The 13,593-nt window shown below is 36.4% G+C and overlaps 1 protein-coding gene across 1 annotated transcript in view; it reads right to left on the bottom strand.

The window, feature by feature from the left end:
• Positions 1–13,593, bottom strand: part of LOC145671838 (neprilysin-1-like) — a 98,734-nt gene that overhangs the window by 58,417 nt on the left and 26,724 nt on the right. The window lies entirely within an intron of this gene.

Here is a 13,593-nt window from a genome sequence, read left to right as displayed (position 1 = left end):
CTAGGCTTATCCTATGTGTCAAAAAGTAACCATTTCTAGGATCTCCTGATTTGTTAACTAAATTTGATCCTAATTACTTTAAAAACATTCTGGCTTCTTTGCTAAAAACACCCATTGTTTCCGTAGTAAATGCAATAAAAATGTGATCTTCTTTAAGTTTTGAATATTTAGAATGTTTCCGCATTCCCGCTTCTTCACTAGTTGACGTTAAGTAAGATGGGGCAAAAGTATCTACACATGTTACATCCCATACTAGACACTGGCCCCTTTTCCAAGGTGTCAAAGTAATTCCATCTGGCCGCTTATTATCATTCCGATACATTCCTGGTGGCTCTAAAATGTTAGGACAGTCTATACTGGTGAGGGTTCGTTTTATTATTTGATTTAATTCACTGTGACGTGAAATTCTCCCTCCACTTTTGATGCAACTTAATGCGTGTAAGCCTTTCTCATCCATCCGACTTTGACACGCACATGTGAATTCATAGCAAATACTAAGTCCTAGGCGTAAAGCTACACATATTTGAAAAATATTTGTTTCTAAACATGTTCCGATGTTTTTAGAATAATTTTTGTTGATCAACAATGGTGGATGGAGTCGGTTCAGGAAGATAATAATCCTGAATCGTATTTGTGCAGCGTGGCGGCTGACCAGCAAAGGCTTGATGAAAGTTATGATGACGGAAATCATTTAATCTCCAATGATGCTTCCTGCCAGGAGAGTCACAATATAGTGGAAGTTTCTGACATTGGAAGTGTGTCAGTTACAAACAATGATGAAAAATATGTATCATGCTCTCATTGTGAACTGGCCAATCAAAGAGGACTTGCCATCCACATTAGCAAAAGTCATCAGACTCTCCATAAGAAAAAATAAGCCTTCCATGCCAAAAGAGAAGTCATCTCTAAATTATAATCCTTCTTCATGAAATGGAATTGAATGTGATAATTACAAGGAAAACCATCTAATTTCCGACTTTTGCAAACTAATAGCTGAACTAAAATCCTCTATTACTTTACTAAGAAGAGTCCCAAGAGGTGCTCGGTCATCTGTAGCTACCTCTCTCTATGATGCCATCCGTCGTATTGTAAGCAGAAACGACCTAGACGCATGCATGGATCTGTTATTATTCCCGTATGCAGTACTCAATGTTCCGTCACAATCAGGACCTTGGTCAAGCAACGAGTTTGCGAATGGGATAATTCTCACCGAGATGCGTTACCTCATGATTATTCAAAAAAAAAATTACAAACGCAAGCCTCAACATTCTCCTGACCCAAAACCCTTTAAGACCAAAAGAGTCGAAAACAAACTCAACGATGGAAACATAAGAGGTGCCGTCAGATTACTAATTTCTGAAGATATCATCGCCACACCTAATGCATCTGTTTTAGAAGCACTTACGGAGAAGCACCCTTCACATTCAGACACCTTTTCATTACCAGACCCTCCTAAAGATTACCCTAATATACCAAGAGTTTCAGTTTCTGAATTATGATACCCTGTAAAATCCTTCCCATCTGGATCAGCTGGAGGTATTGATGGTCTCCATCCTTCGATTCTTAAGGATCTACTTCTACATCGTGAGTCAGATTCAAAAGAAAGATTAACTACGATGATTCTAGAATTACTTCATTTAATCCTTTCAGGTAATGTACCTCAGAAAAGAAGACCAATCTTTTTCGGAGCATCACTTATTGCGCTTAATAAGAAGAGCGGTGGAATTTGACCAATTGCAATGGGGAACATTTGGAGAAGGATATCAGCAAAAGTTACATGTTCCAGAATTAAAGAATCCGTCGTAAGTTTCCTTTACCCTCACCAATTGGGAGTATGCGTCCCCAATGGAGCCGAAGCCGCAGCGCATGCAGCTCGCATTTACTTTTCTACTCTCCCCATTCACAACAAAAGGCTTTTCTGAAATTAGACTTTCGTAATGCTTTTAATGAACTGAACCGAGACGCAATGCTACTCACAATTAAAACTAATTTTCCATTGATTTATCACTATGTCTATCAATGCTATGCGCAACCAAGTAACCTATTTGTAGGTGATAAGGTTATACTCTCTGAACGTGGAGTACAACAAGGCAATCCTTTAGGTCCCACTTTGTTCGCCATGACAATTCAGTCCATAGTGTCTAGGGTTAACAGTGAATTAAACATCTGGTACTTAGGTGATGGTACTATAGCAGGACATCCTGACACAGTTTTAAGTGAGTTATACAATATTCGGTAATTGTTTACAAAGCTGGTGTGGCTATTCTAGCATATCTGGAGATCCCATATCGTAGTGGTATATGAATTATCGGTACCTTATTATGAAAAAGTGGTAACATGGCATGTTAGCAATCAACAATGTACTAAGTTACCCCCTCCCCCAAAATAAAGAACCAAGAATACAAATAGTACAACGATATAGAATCTCCATACATACATCATCATAATCATACTACTACTGCTATAATGCACATCGTCGAATAAACGATTAAAAAGCACATAATGGAAATAAGTGCAAACTATTAATTTTCAAGAGTAATTGCAAGTTTTATTTTCGAGTGCTTTTTTTTTTTTAAATATTCACAATATTGTTTCTCAACTTACATTTTTGACGCGTTCAATAATAATAATAATAATAATAATAATAATAATAATAATAATAATAATAATAACGTTTCCATTACTAGTAAAATTAACGTAATACATCGTGGTCACTTGACTTAAACCCATTAGATTTCGTAGAGTACGAGTTTCTACGGTACAGTAGATAATTATTCAATTGTTCAATTATTCCAGAAGTTTCAAAAAAAGTTACATATTTTTGGGCATCTTATGAAATATGCAAATGTAGAGCATGTAGGGACATCCATTAGCATAAATATATTCTAGCAGAAATGAGTGTTTCATATCGAGAATGTTTGCCATTTATTATAAGGAATTCTCATTGGCCCCTTTTCGTTCTGCAACCAACATAACAGATATCTTAAGCAACGTTGCATAATAATTAAGCATAGCGTGTCGAACATACATGTTTCCTTTTATAATAAAGACTAACCTTTGGCTAGCTGGGGGCTCTAACCCCAGACCCCCAAGTTTACTCGGCCTACGCCTCGCATCTCTTATGTATCATTTTTTTTTTGCATCAAGAGTGAATTTCGTGCATTTGCTCCTTAATTACATTTCCTGAATTTGGCCCAGCTGGGGGCTTCGCCCCTCATTCCCGTGTTTACTCGATCTGCGGATTCGCACCTCTTAAACCCACAATTCTATGAAATTTCAAGTTTCTTTTCCTATTTAAAATATGTAAATAATAATAATAATAATAATAATAATAATAATAATAATAATAATAATAATAATAATAATAATAATAATAATAATAATAATAATAATAATAATATTTTGTATCCCAAGAAACAGCTAATTTAAATAACATGGGAATTTCTTCATCCCCCTTTAGACCGCTTGAAAACTAAAAATATTCACTTTTGCCAATTTTCCTTTGGGTTAGTCCCGAAAAGCCAAAATTATGCCAAGTTTCAACTCTCCACGTTAACCGGAGGCACCCCTTTATTTCTTGACAGTTCATGTAGTTTCATATATAGTTAAAATCAACATATGTATTTAGGATTGCAAAAAAAAAAAAAAAAAAAAGTATTATTGAATATTGTATTCTGTAATTTATCCAATATCGTAAATACTGATATATTCGATTTGCATTCATTGGTGTGAAATTTGATGACATATATTGCAATTTCAATAAAAAAAAGAGTGTATATTGAAAATAATATTAAAACATTCAAGAAATCTTCCTCCTATATACGATATATATATATATAGGATAACGGAAAATATGTAACTTTTTTGTAAAAACTCTGTAATAATTGAACAATTTGTATATCATTCGACAATGTGTTACCTACTATACCGTAGAAAAACTCGTACCCCTTGAAATCTAATGGGTTTAAGTCAAGTGATCATGATGATATTTTTTGCGTTTCTGCGTTCAATCCAGCGGTGGAAGAGAACAAGGCAAAGAAGCTATGCAATACCGGAGGATACCTCATGTTGTGTTTCTCTAACTAGGCAAATGGGTTTTTATTTTAACTTAGGGTTTTTCTCCGAGTATGCGGACCACTGCTGAAATTATCAACTGACTAACTCATTTCTGTGTGTATGTTTTCCTTCTTTCTTGAGTTGATCATTAAAAACAATGTTGTCTCCCTCTGGACGTCACTATGTTTGTGACAGTTTTTAGGTATTAGGCCATGGAAGAATGGTCATTAGAATTGTGTGTATGTATGGAGAGGGGGTTATTAAGAAGCTGTCTACAACAAATCCAGAGGCGGATCTAGGAGGTAAAAACTGGGGGGCCAACCAGTACCCAGACTATGATAGGTTTATCATGAGTTTACTATAAACTTTCAAAAATGTATAAATAATAGCTTCAGCTATTTTCATCACTCAAAAATCTGGGGGCCTAGCCCCCCGGCCCCGGGCTAGATCCGCCACTGAACAAATCTCTCATCGACACCATGGAAGACTTCAAAGTTCGAATTCGTATTGCAGTCTCACTACTTGCGCCATCTCTCCTTCAGAGATAATGATGAAACACTTGTCGAAGAGAACATGTGACGTCATTATACATTTTATACTTTCACACAGTGGCGTAGCCAGAAGTACATCATGGAGGGGGCTTCTAATTGACTTGTATACCTCGAGGTCGTAACATCATGGGTCAGAAAAGGAATATACTCCTTGTAAGCAGAACTCATTTTCAGTATAGCTTAATGAAGGGTGGCTTAGACCTGGTCAGTCTTCCTCCTGGCTACGTCACCGTTTTCAAATGATATACAAATCGTTCAGCTACTATAACATTTTCACAAAATAAAAACTATGGCCACTAAAAACTTTAACGAACTTAAAGTGTATTTCGCTAAGATCATTGACTTTCTGTCAAACCTAAGTTGATTATCCTTAACTCTACAATCTTTACCTTACAAAAGTAGTCAAAATACGAAGTGCTAACAACAGATGACAATGTCTACAAAAAGTTTACAGATTTTACTGGGATTTTGTTTCGAGAAAGTTTGTTCTTAAATAGCTATGGTCGTCTAATTATCAATAGTTTGTGTTTGCCAGCACTGAAATTTTACTCTTCCAAACGTCAACATTTTCTTTGGTTTTAATTTTCATGACAACTCCCGCAATGCAGAAGAGAATGACGAGTAAATATATGTTGGCCTCCGTACAGCAGCAAATAATCAACAATTTCGTTAGCAAATTGCCATTAGTCGATGTTGGAGTAGTATCAAGCATTCACAGAAATAGGGATGCACGCGAGACGCGAGAAGTCTCGTCTCGTCTCGCATTTGCAGTCTCGCAACATTTATGAATTACATTTAATTGCATATTTAGTGATTTTATATTTATTGACTTTTCTAGGTTGAGCGTTAATGCCTCCAGGAACAAAAAAGTGATCGGGGCAATAGACATTTTATGAGATTTATTATTATTCAAGGTTGATTTTCAGAATTAAAGCCTTCTTTAATTTCTAAACATCATTAAAAAAGAAAAACTTTGTAAATTGGAAATTTATTACAGCATCGATTTAGGACTTTATTTTACGACACAAACACATACACGCGGGCGCGCACAAATACATGAACTTCTGTTTTTGGTCTGAAAAGCGAATAAGACTCCCTATTGCTTCGAAATGTGATATTTCTGTTGTTTGTCTTTTTCACATTACTACTAGCGATTAATGTTGGGGGATGGCGGGGAAATCCCCTTTCGTCAAAGTTTATCCCCGACCCGGCTCGCAGAAATAACATGATTTTTTTTTACATGAAATAAATATTTTCTTTCCATATATTTATCAAAAACATCCTCCTTTAGTTCGGAAGTTTAATTCAAACACTGGTTTGGTAGGATGGCCCTATAGGTTTGGTGGGAGATGGTAGGAATGGCCCTATATCTGTCAGTAAATTTATTTTCTAGATCTGGCAACACTATATAGAATATATGCGAGACCCAGAATATATGCGAGACTGCCAGACCATGCGAGAAAGTCTCGCGTGAGACGCGAGACGAGACTCAAAATTTTATGCGAGACGCGAGACGAGACTTCACATTTGCGAGACGAGACGAGACGCGAGACGAGACCAACATTTGAGGCTGCGAGACGAGACGAGACTTTTCCATTTCTCATCTCGTCTCGTCTCGCGTGCATCCCTACAATCAGGTTTGGGCATAAGGCAGGTAATACCATCATATCTGGAAACTACTGCACACTTGTGATAGATATGTAAAATGAGTGCGATTCTTCTAAGAGTACGCATTTTCTTTCCTTCAAGAGTACGCGCGCACTCTTCGGGACCGGTGATACGTACTCTTGGAGGACTGTGTAGACAATTGAATTCGAATATCAGAGAACGCTTTGTCAGATTCTTTTCCAATTCTGACACTGCGGGTTTACTTTGAGGCAAAATAAATAGGTTTCTCTAATATAAACGTTAGCGGTGTGCATCGCTGTTGATTCGCATGGCCCGAGAAAGTAGGTAGGCCTAGGTATGATGTGAATCGCCGGCGATTTACACGGCTCACTAAAGCAATACTAATGTGAATCACCAATGATATACATTATATCAATGTCTCATGACGCTATTCCTGAAATGAATGAAGTAGGACAAAATCTCAGAAAAGTGGGTATGATTATTTTCAGAATCTGATAATGACAAATTTGAACCTACTGCATGCAAACTAACCTTAGAAAAGAATCTCATAATTAAACTAATATACTGCAATGAATTTTAAAATGGTTTTTGTTTAGCTATAGTTCCCTGATTTTTTTAATTTTTCCAGGGTACTGTTCCAACGTGTCTGCCACGGATAAAGCAAACATTCAGCTCTCTGCAAGAACAGGAATTGGCTCAGCACGTAAGGGACCTAGAATCCATACTTTACGGTATCACATGCCAACAACTGATGGACCTTGCGTTTGACTATACAGAGAGAAATCCCATCAACACAACTTCAACAGAGAGAAGAAGAAAGTCGGAAAGAATTGGATATATGGATTTTGCAAAAGGAATAATAACATTGCTCTCACCGGAGAAGTGCAGCCTTGGAAGAATAATTGGCTTCAACAAAACTCAATACACGATATTCTTCAGCAACTTTCAGGCAGTGTTACAAGACAAACAATTTCTATCTCATAGAATGTTTAATATGGATGAAAATGGAATTTTAACTCTCCCAAATAATATTCCAAAAGTACTTTCGGCATGTGGGTAAAGTTGTGTCTGGTGAGAGGGAACAGACGATTACTGTTCTCTGTTACATGTCTCCAACTGGAGTTTACGTGTCTCCAGCCATCATATTCTCCAGAAATAGAAGGAAAATAGTGTTGTATGAAGATGGATCTGCAGGAAGTTTACCTCTGGTCTCAGATTCTGGATACATAACCAGCGAACTTTTTTGGATTGGTTGAAACATTTCTCTCACCTCGTGAAACCAACTCAGAATGATGAAGTGTTGCTCGTTCTTGATAAGCACACCACACACTGCACTTTGGAAGCAGTGCTGTATTGTAGGATAAATACATTACCTTTCTTTCTCTTCCTCCGCCTGCAAGCCACATGCTGCAGCCTCTTGACAAGGGGTTTGAACCTCTGAAGACTGTCTTTGCAGCTAAATGTGACAAATGGATGGTCAATGGATGTGATAAGCAGTACTCGGAACCCATCATCGAGGATTAGGTGCAGTGTCATGCCTACAGGAAGTGGTGGCATGAGGATGTTCAAATTATGAGGGCCTCGGGGTTTTTAAATGTGACAGCTGCTAATGATCATAAAAATGTTAGGTTTTAGATGCTCAATTTCATTATAATGTTTCTATTTGTTTTATTTGCGCATATAAGTTTCTGTTTAGTTTAAAGGCAGTGTCAATTATATTTTGGTATAATTTGGCAGTTTTCAATTTTATTTTGTAATTGCACTTTCTAGGTCTAGGTTAATTGTAGGCTATCTTTTGGTTTCCCTCATTATCAAGAATTTGAATACTTTTGATGTTACACTTATATTTGTATTCATTTATATCAATATCATTTATATCAATTGTACCTATTTCCGTGTTTCTGTCATAATTTTCTTTGAATTGTGTAATGTCATCTTAATTTGCTGCCTTGTAATAGTATTATTCCCACATAGCAAATGCGTACTCTTGGAGGACACATTGCGTACTCTTAGAGGCATAGTCCTTCAAGAGTGCGCAAATGCATTGTTTTATAACAATGCATCTATTGTTGTAACTATTGCGTTACTGTCTTTATATTTGCCTCCAATTTTAACCTTAAGGAATGAATAAAGATTTGTGATAGAAATTATCACTCTGGGTGATTTCCCTTTTCTTCGTTACGTGTTTAAAGACTAAGTGCGTACTCTTTGGGGAACTTCCCTTAATACAAATTACAATTAACAGATGTAACACACAAAAATGCAATTCAGATACAAAATACACATATAAATTAGACTAAATAAAATTACTATTAATAAGTGTGAAAATACATCACAAATGCTATATGCAAATTACAGCCTAAACAAATCAAAATACGGAACTTTAGACTCAATGCTATAGCAATAATACTGCAAAAGTGTTACAAGTTTAAATTCAATACCAAAAATATTATAATTTTATTACATCGTGAGAAATTAATTTTTTCCTAAAAACGTTGGCGACCACATCCCCATTAGAATACACATTTTAATGAAAGTAACGAGTTCCCCAGTGGCTAAGCGGTTAGCGTACGTGCCTTTGGCATGGGAGATCCGGCGTTCGATTTCCAGTGGGAGCTCATGTGGTTCGGGTTCCACGTTTTCAGTAGGTCCACGTCTCATATAGCCTCGCTGCTGAAATAAAATGAAATATTTTAGTTTAATGGCAAACGATTAAGCCCTGTAGGCAAAGGAAGACGATGATTAAAGCAACTGAATCATGATGAAAGAATCGTCCACCACGAACTTACTTGGCCGGGGAGCGAACCAGGGACCCCACGCACCAGAGGTAAGCGCTTTACCACTGAGCTACAGTGCCTCGATACTGAAAAGGACGCTAAACTCAAAACCAAATCAAACCAGGCCCGTAGCCAGCCCAAAAATGTAGGGGGGCTCGGTGGATGTTAGGGAGGGCGATCCAATCATATTATAGTTCATCATCATATTATAGGTCATTTGCAAGCCTACCGTGAAAATTTTAGGGGGGACAGTAAAAATTTAGAAGTGGCCCGGCCCCCGTGCCCCCCGTGGATACGGACCTGAAACAAATCAAAGTAACATGATAAAAACTGAATTCGAAGTAGGTGTTAATAACTATATCAAAACATTAATTTTAAACGGTTCAACTGTTTTCCCTTGGCGTGATTACAAGATTCTTGTCATTTTTATATAATAGACGTATTGTGTCAATAACATAACATTGCGGTTTAAGAACTGTTTTAAGTACAGAAAAGCTTAATAGGGGCATCGGTCCCACCCATCACAACCCTGTGTGCTTCCATAAAATTCAGTTATGTTGTAGGTACAACTTATGGGAAATACGTTTTGAATACATCACAGTCTTAAGAATTTCTATATAGGTCTATATTATAAAAGTATCTTAAAATACCCTTAAGTAGGCCTTCGTTATTTAAGCTGAAATTACCTTTTGCAACGAAAATAATGAACTAAGACAATCAGGATCAATTCTCTCTTATTATAAAATATATTTAAAATTTACTGTGATTATTACGAATTTATTTGAATTACATATGGTCATTTTAACGTACCATTTCCCTTAAGAATTGTATAACTCATACTTTTGTTTAAAACTAACAGCTGCACAATATTGATGTACGAACAAACGCAGTGACTAATCTCTACTGATGGTGCGCTCTCATTTTCATTAATTTTTCAACTGAATATTAAACTGACTATGTTCGATTGCAAGAGCGGATCCAGGGAACAGGAAAGAACCGGCTCTTTCGGGCTTGTACGCATAGGCGCAAATCTGTCTTCAACATTGAGGGGGACGGGTAAGACGTTCCCATATACATATATATATATATATATATATATATATATATATATATATATATATATATATATATATATATACAGTGCCGTATTTATTATTTTGTTTCGGGAGGGGCTTTGCTAACTTTCGGGGGGGCTTTGCCTGGAAATGTGAAAATTCTGCAAGATATTTCATTTATATAAAAGCTATGTTCAAAATATTTATGAAGTTGAAAAAACAATGCTGTGAAGGATCAGGGGAGCAGAATTGTCTTCAGTGACGTATTTAGGAGGCTATCGGGCTCATTCTCCCCCCGAAATAAATTTGATAGTTTTGCGCATTCCACGTACAACAATAATCCTTCTTACCATTTCTAAGAATGTCATTGACTTTCCATTTTCTTATGCTTTTTGTTCAGAAATAATACTGTATTTGTCAAATTTCATTCCATGTAAGAACTGCGTCCTTAATTGTTCTTTCTGTCATCCTTTCTATTTTTCTGTTTCTTCTTCTTGACGTTACTACTTTCATTTCGCCTATCATACTTTATCGACCGTTGTCAGTTGTGATTCAAGTTGACCGTCATCAGTAACACCAAAACTAACAGGAGTTGATAAGCGAAACTAGTGTTCCACAACAACTTGTGCGGATATCAACATGACAGGACTTTAGTTATTATAACAAAGGAACAATTATATCGTTTAGTTATTTTTAAAAGAAGGAAGTGTTTGAATTAAAGAAAATCAAAACGGGGGAATAATTAGCCCGGGAAATTAGGAAGGCCAAGAGGATGCTTTCTTTTTCTTGTTTGAATAGAATAAAGGGTTAGATTCACTCCTAAATTTTTGTATCATATCATATAGGATTTATCGATCTGTAATTCTTGCCATTATAACTTCAATTTATGAATAAATTAAAATATATTTAATTCTCAAACTCAGGTGGGCAATTGCCCACTTCCTTCCTTGTGTTGGGCATAGCCCTCGAAAGAAAATCCTAAATACGCCATTGGTTGTCTTCAACATTGGAAGGTGGGCAGATTTGAGGCTTATTCTAGATAAGGGAGATGAAACTCATATTACAGTAGATGAATCTACTCAACTGTTGTAGAGTATATTATATATTAGGCGGTGTAGATGAAGTAGTAGTACATATCAGTATTACAAACTCACTGCCGTGAAAACATTCTGAAATCTGAATACATGCATATTTGTAATTGGTATGTTTCTAATTAGGCATCCACAAAGATCCACGTTAAAATTGTTTTATAGTAATATAATAATATAAATGTCGACTTCCCCAAAACTATGAAGAAAGAACATCAATTATGTATGACGCAACAATACTCTTTAAGCAAAATGATTATAATCTCAATAACATTACAGGAACCGTTACAGAAATCTGACGCATGTCATACTCTTTACTTAACAGATGTAACCTTGAGGTTATAGAGAAAAATATTCAAGCAATTGAATTATTTTCTTTGCTTACCAAAAATCCTCTCTCAAAAGAAAAATTGGGACACGCGGAAATACGTAGGAACAAACCATGGCTCGAACTTTAAGAGAAGAGAAAGCAGGCAAAATTACGTTGGCTACAAAATCCAAATGAAATAACTACACAAAATTTCGTAGACATCAGGCGGGAAACTTCCAAAACTTTTAGAACAAAGAAACGCGATATTTTGAAAGCTAAAATTTAGGAACTTGAAGATAATTGTAAAAATAAAAACATTCGGGACATGTATAAAGGGATCATCGAATTTAAGAAAGGCTATTAACCTCGTGCTTATATTAAAGAAAGCTGATGAAACAGTTCTCACTGATACAGATAGAATTTTAAATACATGGAAAGATTTCTTTGACGATTTGCTTAACACGCAGCCAAAAACTAATGTGCGTGGAGAAAGGAAGACACACACCGTAGAACCGTATATTCCAGAACCCAACCTAATAGAAGTAAAAATCGCTATAAAGAAATTAAAGAAACACAAATCTCCGGGTGTAAACGAAATTCCGGCTGAGTTAATTTTAGCTGGAGGCAAAAAATTGTGGAACAAGATACCCAAACTCATTCTCCTTATCTACAACAAGGAAGAATTGCCACAAGAGTGGGAAGAATCAATCATTGTTCCAATCCACAAGAAAGGCGACAAAACTGACTGTAATAATTATCGAGGCATCTCTCTTCTGTTAACATCCTATAAAATCCTTTCAAACATTCTACTAGCAAGATTGACCCATACGCAAATGAAATTATTGGAGATTATTAGTGTGGATTTAGACGAAATCGATCAACTAACGACCAAATATTTACCATTCGCCAAATACTCGAAAAAAGTAGGAATACAGTAACCCGGTACATCAACTATTTATTGATTTTAGAAAAGCTTATAACTCGGTTAGGAGAGAAACATTGTACAACGTTCTTACAGAATTTGGAATACCGAAAAAGCTAATTTGATCAATTAAGGCATGTTTAAACGAATCCCAAAGTAAAGTCCGGGTAGGAAACTTTCACATCAAGAATGGCCTGAAACAAGAAGATGCGTTGTCGCCATTATTATTCAACTTTGTCCTGGAATACGCTATAAGGAAAATCAAAGATAGCAACCAGGGCCTAGAGCTGAACGGTGTTCACCAGGTTATGCGTACGCTGATTATGTAAATTTAGTAGGGGATGATAGGAGAAAAATAGAAAGAAATGCAGAGGTCTTATTAGACGCGCTTGCATGGACATGGGTTTAAAAGTAAATGCAGAGAAAACTAAATACATGGAAGTGCGTCGGGACAGTAATACGGCAAATTATGGATGTGTTAAAATATTAAATAATACTTTTGATAAAGTGGATACTTTCAAATATCTAGGATCAATATTAACAGTCGAAAATCATATTCACGAAGAAATTAAATGTCGACTAAAAACAGGGAATTCGTGTTATTATTCAGTTCAAAACCTCTTGTCGTCGCGAATTCTGTCGAGGGATTTGAAGCTTAAAATATTTAAAACGATAATCATACCTGTTGTTCTGTATGGTTTCGAAACATGGTCGCTTATTGAGTGCAGAGCATAGACTGAAAGTATTTGAGAACAAGATCCCGAGAGAAATATTCGGACCAAGAGGAACGGGAATGGGGAATGGTGGAAACTTCATAACGACAAACTATGTAAATTATACGGCTTACCAAACATTGTTAGGGTCATCAAGTCTAGGAGGCTTAGGTGGGCAGGACATGTAGCCAGGATGGAAGAAAATAGGAAAGCTTTCAAAGTGTTAGCGGTAAGACCAATCGGAAAACGACCATTAAGAAGACCTAGGCACAGATGGGAAGACAATATTAAGATGGATCTCGCAGAGATAGGAATACAAAGTTGAAACTGGATCCAGTTGGCTAAGTATAGAAGTCAGTGGATAGCTTTTGTAAACGCGGCATTGAACCTCCGGGTTCCATAGGCTATAGAGTTAGTTAGCTTACGAAGCATGAGTAGATGCCTAGGCTGATACTACAAATAGATTAAATGCGCATTTACTGAAAAGATGGG

This window comes from Thermobia domestica, chromosome 15 (assembly GCF_964235325.1).
Source record: "Thermobia domestica chromosome 15, izTheDome1.hap1.1, whole genome shotgun sequence".
Taxonomy (NCBI): Eukaryota; Metazoa; Arthropoda; class Insecta; order Zygentoma; family Lepismatidae; genus Thermobia; species Thermobia domestica.
Note: the sequence above shows the minus strand (reverse complement) of the source record. Positions and strands in the feature narration are given on the sequence as shown.